Genomic DNA, 8,109 nt, shown 5'->3' on the forward strand with positions numbered 1-8,109 from the left:
AGGTCAAGTTCATCAAATTGTATGAGAATAGTTTTGTTTTGTGTTTTTCCTCTTCTTTCTTTTCACTTCTGGTTGAGCTCTGATCATCCAGACACTGAAGCCAGGATAAGTGGGTATTATCTGCAAGTGTGGGTGTTCTTATGCATATGCCCTCTCTTCTTATTAGCTGGAGGCTTCGCTCTCCACTCTAGTCCTCTGTGGCTATGTCACTGACTCTGGGCCCAAGCATCCCCAGGTCTTGCCACACTGCTGGCCAACCAGGTCTTCACCCGGAGAACAATACATCTTAATTGCATGTTTGATCGATCTCAGATTGAAGAAGTTGGTAGAATTCTTCTGTTGCATCCTCACTGGCTTTAGTGGTTTGTGCATAAATTTGAATAATAGTGGTATTAGCTGGTCTTCCCTGTAGGTGCATGGATATTATCCTATTACAGACAGTCTTGTACCTCATGACTGATCTGGATATATTCTTTTTGACGATGAACTCAACACCATTCCTCTTCAATTTGTCATTCCCTGCATAGTAAACCATGTGGTTGTCAGATTCAAAATGGCCAATACTAGTCCATTTCAGCTCACTAATGCCTAAGATATCAATGTTAATGCATTCAATTTCATTTTTGACAACTTCCAATTTTCCCAGATTCATACTTTATACATTCCATGTTCTGATTTTCAGTGGATGTTTACAACTGTTTCTCTTCATTTTGAGTTGTACCCCATCAGCAAATGAATATTCTGTGGGCTTTTCTCCCATGAGCTTAACTCCATTCACATCATCATGCTCAACTCTACTTTTAGGAGGCAGCTCTTCCCCAGTCACATTTTGAGCTCCTTCCAACCTGAGGGCTCATTTTCTGGCACTGTATCTGACAGTGTTTCTCTGCTATTCATAAGGTTTTCAGTGACTAATGATTTGGAATTAGTTCGTCACTCTTTCTTCCTAGTCTGCCTTTGTCTTGAAGCACATCTGAAACCTGTCCACCATAAGTTACCCTGCTGGTTATTTAAAATACTGGTGGCATAGCCCTCAGAATCACAGCAACTCACAAACCACCACAGTACAACAAACTGACAGACAACTGGTGACCATTTGGTTTTATGTTGAAACTGTCACTTTAAATTTTGATATCAATCCTGATACAATCAAGATGTTCTCTCCCAAGATGGCAGCTCCAGGAATAGCTGATTGTCTTGAATTAAAAAACAATGGATTTCTTGATTCTCCTATAAATTCCCCTAGCTGTAAGCCCTCCAATCCTCCAAATATTTCTTTATGTGTTTCAGAGTTCCAGCACCATCCCTGAGTCTGCTTGGCCCAGTATTCCATGTTGTTATTAACGGAGCTCCTCACTGCATGTCTAACCAATCCACCATCTTGATTGCCTCATTAATACATTAACTCATTAATAACTGATTTAATATACATTCCAAATTCAATTAATCCATCTACTAGCTCTAATGCCCTCTTTCTTTTCGAAGAATGATTTTACGTGGCATCCTCTCTTGCCTACAATTTCATGCCATACTCTATATTTTTGTTTAGAGATACAGTCTGGAACTGTAAAGGAAGGCAAAGTAACTAGACATATCATCAAACACCACTGGTAAGTTGATTATTTTTGGGCATTTGAGTTATTCATCATGATTCTTTATTTAACTAATTAATTATGAAGAATAAGACTTTTTTTCCCCCCTAAGGGAAGGCTATATATAGGAGAATATAATTATCCATTGACATTAGCATAGACACAACAGGAGAAAATAATGATACATTCAATTAATTATGAATCTGTGAGTAAGTATATAACAATTAAATTAGATGCCCTGAAACATAGTAAAAGTCAGACCATGACGAAGTAAAGCAGCCAGATATTGGGGAAGGATGAAATGAAATGGTGGTTTCACAGCTACAGCTGATAGGGAGCAGTTGTAACCACTGTGGACAATAGCTGATTTATAAAATGTGATTCAACTGTAGGAAAAATACAGAGGTACCAAGAACCCTGGTGGTGCAGTGGTTAAGTATTTGACTTCAAACTAAAAGGTTGGCAGTTCCAACCCACCAATCATTCCATGAGAGACAAGACCTAGAAATCTATTATTGTAAATATTTCATCCTAGGAAATGCTATTTCTTATTTTTGTTAATTGCCATTGAGTTAGTTCCAACTCATAGCTACAGTGTGTAGTGTTTCTGAGGAGTAACTGGTGGGTTGGAACCACTGACCTTGTGGTTCAAACTGACCTTTCAGTCCAATACATTATCCTGCAGTGCCATAGCAGGATGAACATTTATAATATGTATTATAGGTGTGGCACTGTACTATCAGCACTCGATTGCAAAAACAAGGTCAGCAGTGCAAATCCACCAACTGTTCCTTGGAAACCCTATACAGTGCACTATGAGTAAGAACTGAATCAACAACCTTTAATAACAACAATATCCACAACATATGGTTGCTGTGAGTTAGAATTTACTCAATAACACAACAGAGGTACCATGTGGAAGAATAATGTCCAGGATACAGATATAAACTCTAGGATGCTGACCATCTTTTCTTAGGGTTTCCAGTGTTTTTAAGTATGGGGAATACTCCTATGTCTTGGCATAGTATTGAAGATTTGGGAGGTTAGAATATATAAGAAGGAACACTGCTGGTTCAGTTGCTAAGAACTTAGCTGCTAACCAATGATTGGCAGTTTGAATCCCACAGCAATTACAATGGGAGAAAGATGTGACAATCTGCTTCCTTAAGTATTGTTGTTGTTGTTAGGTGTCATTGAGTCAGTACCGACTCACAGCGACCCTATATACAGCAGAACAAAACACTGTTTGATCCTGGGTCAACCTCACAACAGTTGCTACCTTTGAGTTCATTGATGCTGCCACTGTGGCAACACACTTTGTTGGGGGTCTTCCTCTTTTTATTTGACCCTCCACTTTATCAAACATGATATCCTTCTCCAGGGACTGGTCCCTCCTGAACAATATGTCCAAAGCAAGAAAGACAAAGACTGATCATCCTGGCTTCCAAGGAGCACTCTGGCTGCACTTCTTCAAACACAGATCTATTTGTTCTTTTCGCAGTCCATGGCACTTTCAATATTCTCCTCCAACACCATAACTCAAATGCATTAATTCTTCTACAGTCTTCCTTATTCACTATTCAACTTTCGTATGCATATGAGATTATTGAAATTACCATGACTTGTGTCAGGCACACATTAGTAATCAAACTGACATGCTTGTTCTTCAACCCTTAAAGAGGTCTTGTGCAGCAGATTTGCCCAAGGCAATATGTCGTTTGATTTTTTTGACTGTTGCTTCCATGAGTGTTAATGTTTGATGTAAGAAAAATGAAATCTTTGACAACTTCAATATTTTCTTCATTTATATTCATGTTATTTATTAGTCTAGTTGTGAGAATTGTTGTTTTCTTCTGAGCTTCCATCCATACCAAAGACTGTGGTATTTGATCTTCATCAATAAATATCTTATGTCCTTTTCACATTCAGCAAGCAAATTTGTTTCACCTGCATATTGTAGATTGTTAATGAACCTTCCTCTAATTCTGATGCCACATTTTTCTTCATACAATCCAGCTTCTCTGATTATTTGTTCTTCAGACATATTGAATAAGTATGGTGAAAGAATACAACCCCGACACACATTGTTCCTAATTTTAAACCATTTGATGTTCCTTTTTTTCTCTCTTACCTTTTTGCTATGATAAAATTCACTGGAATTTTTTGTCAATTTTTTTTAGCATATTGATATGCATTTTTATATGTTAATTTAATGACCATCATCATTAGTTGTCGCTGTTCTTGTTTGAAGCTTTTGAGTCAGTTCCAACTTTTGCATCAAATCCTGTATAGCGACACTCTATAGGACTTCCAAAGCTGTTAATCATCATGGAAGTAGCAAACCTCATCATTCTCCCATCATCATTAATTTTTTATTATCAAATATTAACAGAAAGTATACAATTCTTACAGTGTGATGTGCCATGGGGTTTGTTCCAACTCATAGCAATCCTATATAGGATTTCCAAGGCTTGTAAACCACTACTACCTACTATCAGAGCTCCTTACTGAATTCTAGTCATTACTTAATTTGGTTGAATAAAAATGGCAATGTCTTATATATGGTTTAAAATAAATTTCAATGCTATGTTCTAATTAAGAAATTAATATGTAATAACATAAAAAGTGGGAATGCAGTGGCTGCATATGATAAACATTATTCCAGTCTGCCAATATTTCTAACGTAGAAAAATCAGGCTTTTTGTTCTTACAAAGATTTAAAGCCTTGGAAACCCTATACAGGGTCTCTATGAGTCGGAACCAACTTGACAGCACTTAACTGCAACAAAACAAGTATAAAAAGTGGACTTCTGGTGTGACACTATAAGATAAGCACAAGACTGCAAGGTCAGTTTGAAAAATAATGTCAAAGGTTTAAATACACCAGTTGCTCCTAGAAAATCCTATACTGGGTGGTTATGAGTTGGAACTGTCTCAACATTACAACACAAGAACAGTATAAAAAGTAGAAGTGTTGAAGAGTATTACGAAAGTCAACAAGAACCCCCTCACTGTTATTTGATCATTCCATATGTACATTTCATTCTATCTTAATATACATATGAATGTATCTGTTAGAATAGCTGAGAACATATGGTATATACAGGGCAATGAATGACTGATTTTTATTACCCTTTAATCTTCAGTAATTCCTGTCATTAAAAATCTCATGAAACATGATTTTATCACTTACCAAAAGGAACCTTGGTGGCATAGTAGGTTAAGCATTGGGCTACAAACCCCAAAGTTGCCAGTTCAAACTCACTGCAGGAAAGATTTACAGTATCAGAAACTCTAACGAGCAGTTCTACCCTGTCATATAAGGGTCTATGAGTCAGAATTCACTAGATAGCAGTGTCAATATCTTATATTTGTATTTAATAATTCACAGGACTTTTAAGAAATATTTTATTGTTTAAAGTAATTGGGTGCAGTGAATTATTTCACTTTTTTTCTAGCTATGATTGTGGTGCTGTGCCACTGAGTCAGCTCCAACTCACAGTGCCCCTGTGTATGATTTTTGAGGCTGTAAATAGTCACAGGAACAGAAAGCCTGACTCTGTGGTTAGCAGCCCAGCTCGTAATCCACTAAGCTACCAGAGTTAAAAGAGTCCCTTTAACTTTTCTAAGCAAAAGCTAACTCATCTGAAAAATGTGATTGTTGTATAACCTTTAAGCTTAATTCTATTTCCAAAATATTTACAATTATTCTACACACTTAGTCATCAAATTTACATACCAGCCTCTAAAGCCAATGATGATGAAATTGAAGAATTTTACAAATTTCATTCTGAAATTGATCAAATATGCAATCAGGGTGCAATGATCATTACTGTGTTTGTAATGCAAAAGGTGGAAACAAAGAGGAAGGATCAGTAGTTGGAAAGCATGGCTTTGGTGATAAAAATGATGCTGGAGATCACATGATAGAATTTAGCAAGAACAATAACTTATTCACCATAAATAGAAAAAAAGGTAAAGTAGTTATTTCCCCTCTGTAAAGATCTTTTTTTTTTTTTTTTTAATGAATAATCAGGAAATAATATCATCTCTGAGGTATAAACAGAGTAAAGGAATATATTTCAAAACAATTTAAGTTCTGATTTAGTGCTAAAAGAAGAATATTTGGAAGAAATGAATATGCAGAGTTGACATTGCTCAGTTCTTTAGAAGTTAGTTCAGTTAATAATGTATTATTTTCATTATTTCTTTTGAACTCAACATTAACATTTTCTAAATTCTTGAATAGAACAATCAGTACAGAATTTTCCTCAAAACAACCAAATCTAACACTTTAATATAAAATCTACAGTGCCAATTGAGAAGCTTTTAATAAGTTTGTTTTTTTGAAGCAATTTATGCTAAAACCGAAACCAAAGCCAATGCCATCAAGTAGATTCTGAATTAAGCTGCTGGTGGTGGTGGTGTGCCGTGGACTCGGTGCCGACACGTAGTGACCCTGCATAACGTTTCCGAAGCTTTAATCTTTATAGGAGCAGAAAGCCTACTCTTTCTTCTTCAGAACAGCTGGTAGTTTCAAATTGCTGACCTTGTGCTTAGCAGCCTGTTGAGAGCTACAAACGCCATTACAAGATGGCGCCGACCTCAACTTCCTCCTTCTTGTTTCCTTGTCTTTCTCCACGTGCGCGCAGGCGCTGAACTCCACTCGTTGTATGCTAATTAGGCGCTGAACTCCACTCGTTGTATGCTAATTAGGCATTTTTCTACCAACCAATCATGTAACCAGTCATGTCCCGCCACGCCTTCCTTTGAGAGTATATATTCTCCCTCTGTTCCCTTGCCAAACGTCGTCCTCCACCACCACTAAAAGAGCTATAACCCTAAGAAGAGCTGTAACAATAAACTACTGTCAGAAGAATCCTGCTTGTCGCGTCCTTTATCGGCGAGGGCGCGCGACAGCAGCCCACTCTTTAACACTGTGTTACCAGAACTCCTTGCCCCCAAATCTCAGTAACTTAGCAAAATAAGTGTACCATAGTTAGGGTATTTGATGTGTAGGCTTCTGCACAAAAATGAAGGAATCGTAGCTCTCTCCGTCTTGTGGCATAATCATCTTCCAGGGTTTCTTCGGAGTCTTCCACCAGGTTTTTAACTTTCAGTTGGCACCAAGTAAAGAGCAAACGAAAGGGCCCTAATGTTATTTCTGAACCCTGGTGTCGTACTGTAGGAGAAGCAATGGACTGGTAACTGCAAGGTCAGCAGTTCAAACCCACCAGTTGCTCTAGGAAACCATATTGCTATGAGTAGCTATGAGTCAGAGCTAATTCAATGGCACATCACAGTAACAATGTTAGTTCTCGAAGTGATATAGGTTACTTCTACTCAGATTTTTTTGGCAAAACCAGCAGATGTTACCTGATTTCAAAGGAGACTGGGAAATAAACTCTTCTTGTATTTCAAGAGTAGGAAATAGTATTGATGAGCATCCAGTCAATCTTTGTTGCAATGGATAAAATATGAAGTATATGTTAAAATAGACAAAGAAGGAATGATGCAAAATGAAACTTCTGTCTTATGGATGCACCAATAATATAATGTTAAAGACAAATTTTCATCCTACTGTTAATAATTAATTTTCATATGGGAATACAGCTTTCTTGTTCTCTAACATAATTTTGGGTAATTCTTTTATTTTTCCTTAAATGTCTTATTGTGAATTATGTGATAATTTACATGGGAGAATATTAGTCTTACATTCATTCTATTATATATCATTTCATTGCCATAGTTACAATTCCCTCCATGCATCATCAACCAACCAAAGGGTATACACTATAAGCCTGTACCCCAGTCATCAACACACAGCCCTTCTCCCTCTCTGAATCTAAAGTCAATTTTGGGTAATTCTTAATAATTATGGAAAAATATCAATAAAATTTGTATCAAATTTCTACATTTTCGAGATTTTGGTGACATTTTTCTAGAAGCAAGTTAAAAAAAAACACACAATTATTTACAACTTAATCTAGATCTTAGATAAATTGATCATAAGTTACTACTGACAGCACTAGCATTGTATTAGAGCATAATGTTTATATTTTATATATTTATTTAACTACATAGGAAATAGGAACCCTGGTGACATGGTTGGTTAGGTGTTAGGCTGCTAGTCTCAATGTCAGGAGATAAAAACCACCAGCTGTTTCTTGGGAGAAAGATGAGGCTGACTGTTCCCATAAAGAGTTTTTGTCTCAGACACCCTATATAGTGTTGCTATCAGTCCAAAATGATTTGATGGCTGTGGGTTTTATAGCTAGATATACACAGTGTTGTACCAAAATTATTATAAAATGAATTACCTAAAATTATCTTAGAGAAAAAAAATTGCATTCCTATAGGAAAATTTATTTTTCAACTACCATTTTGTTTGTCAGTTTATGTTACTGCAGTGGCTTACTCTGGTAGCGTAGTGGTTACGAATCGGGCTGCGAACCTTAAGGTCAGCGGTTCGAAACTACTAGCCGCTCCGTGGGAGAAAGATGAGGCTTTCTACTCC

This window comes from Chrysochloris asiatica, unplaced genomic scaffold, assembly GCF_000296735.1.
Source record: "Chrysochloris asiatica unplaced genomic scaffold, ChrAsi1.0 scaffold00285, whole genome shotgun sequence".
NCBI classification, from domain to species: Eukaryota; Metazoa; Chordata; class Mammalia; order Afrosoricida; family Chrysochloridae; genus Chrysochloris; species Chrysochloris asiatica.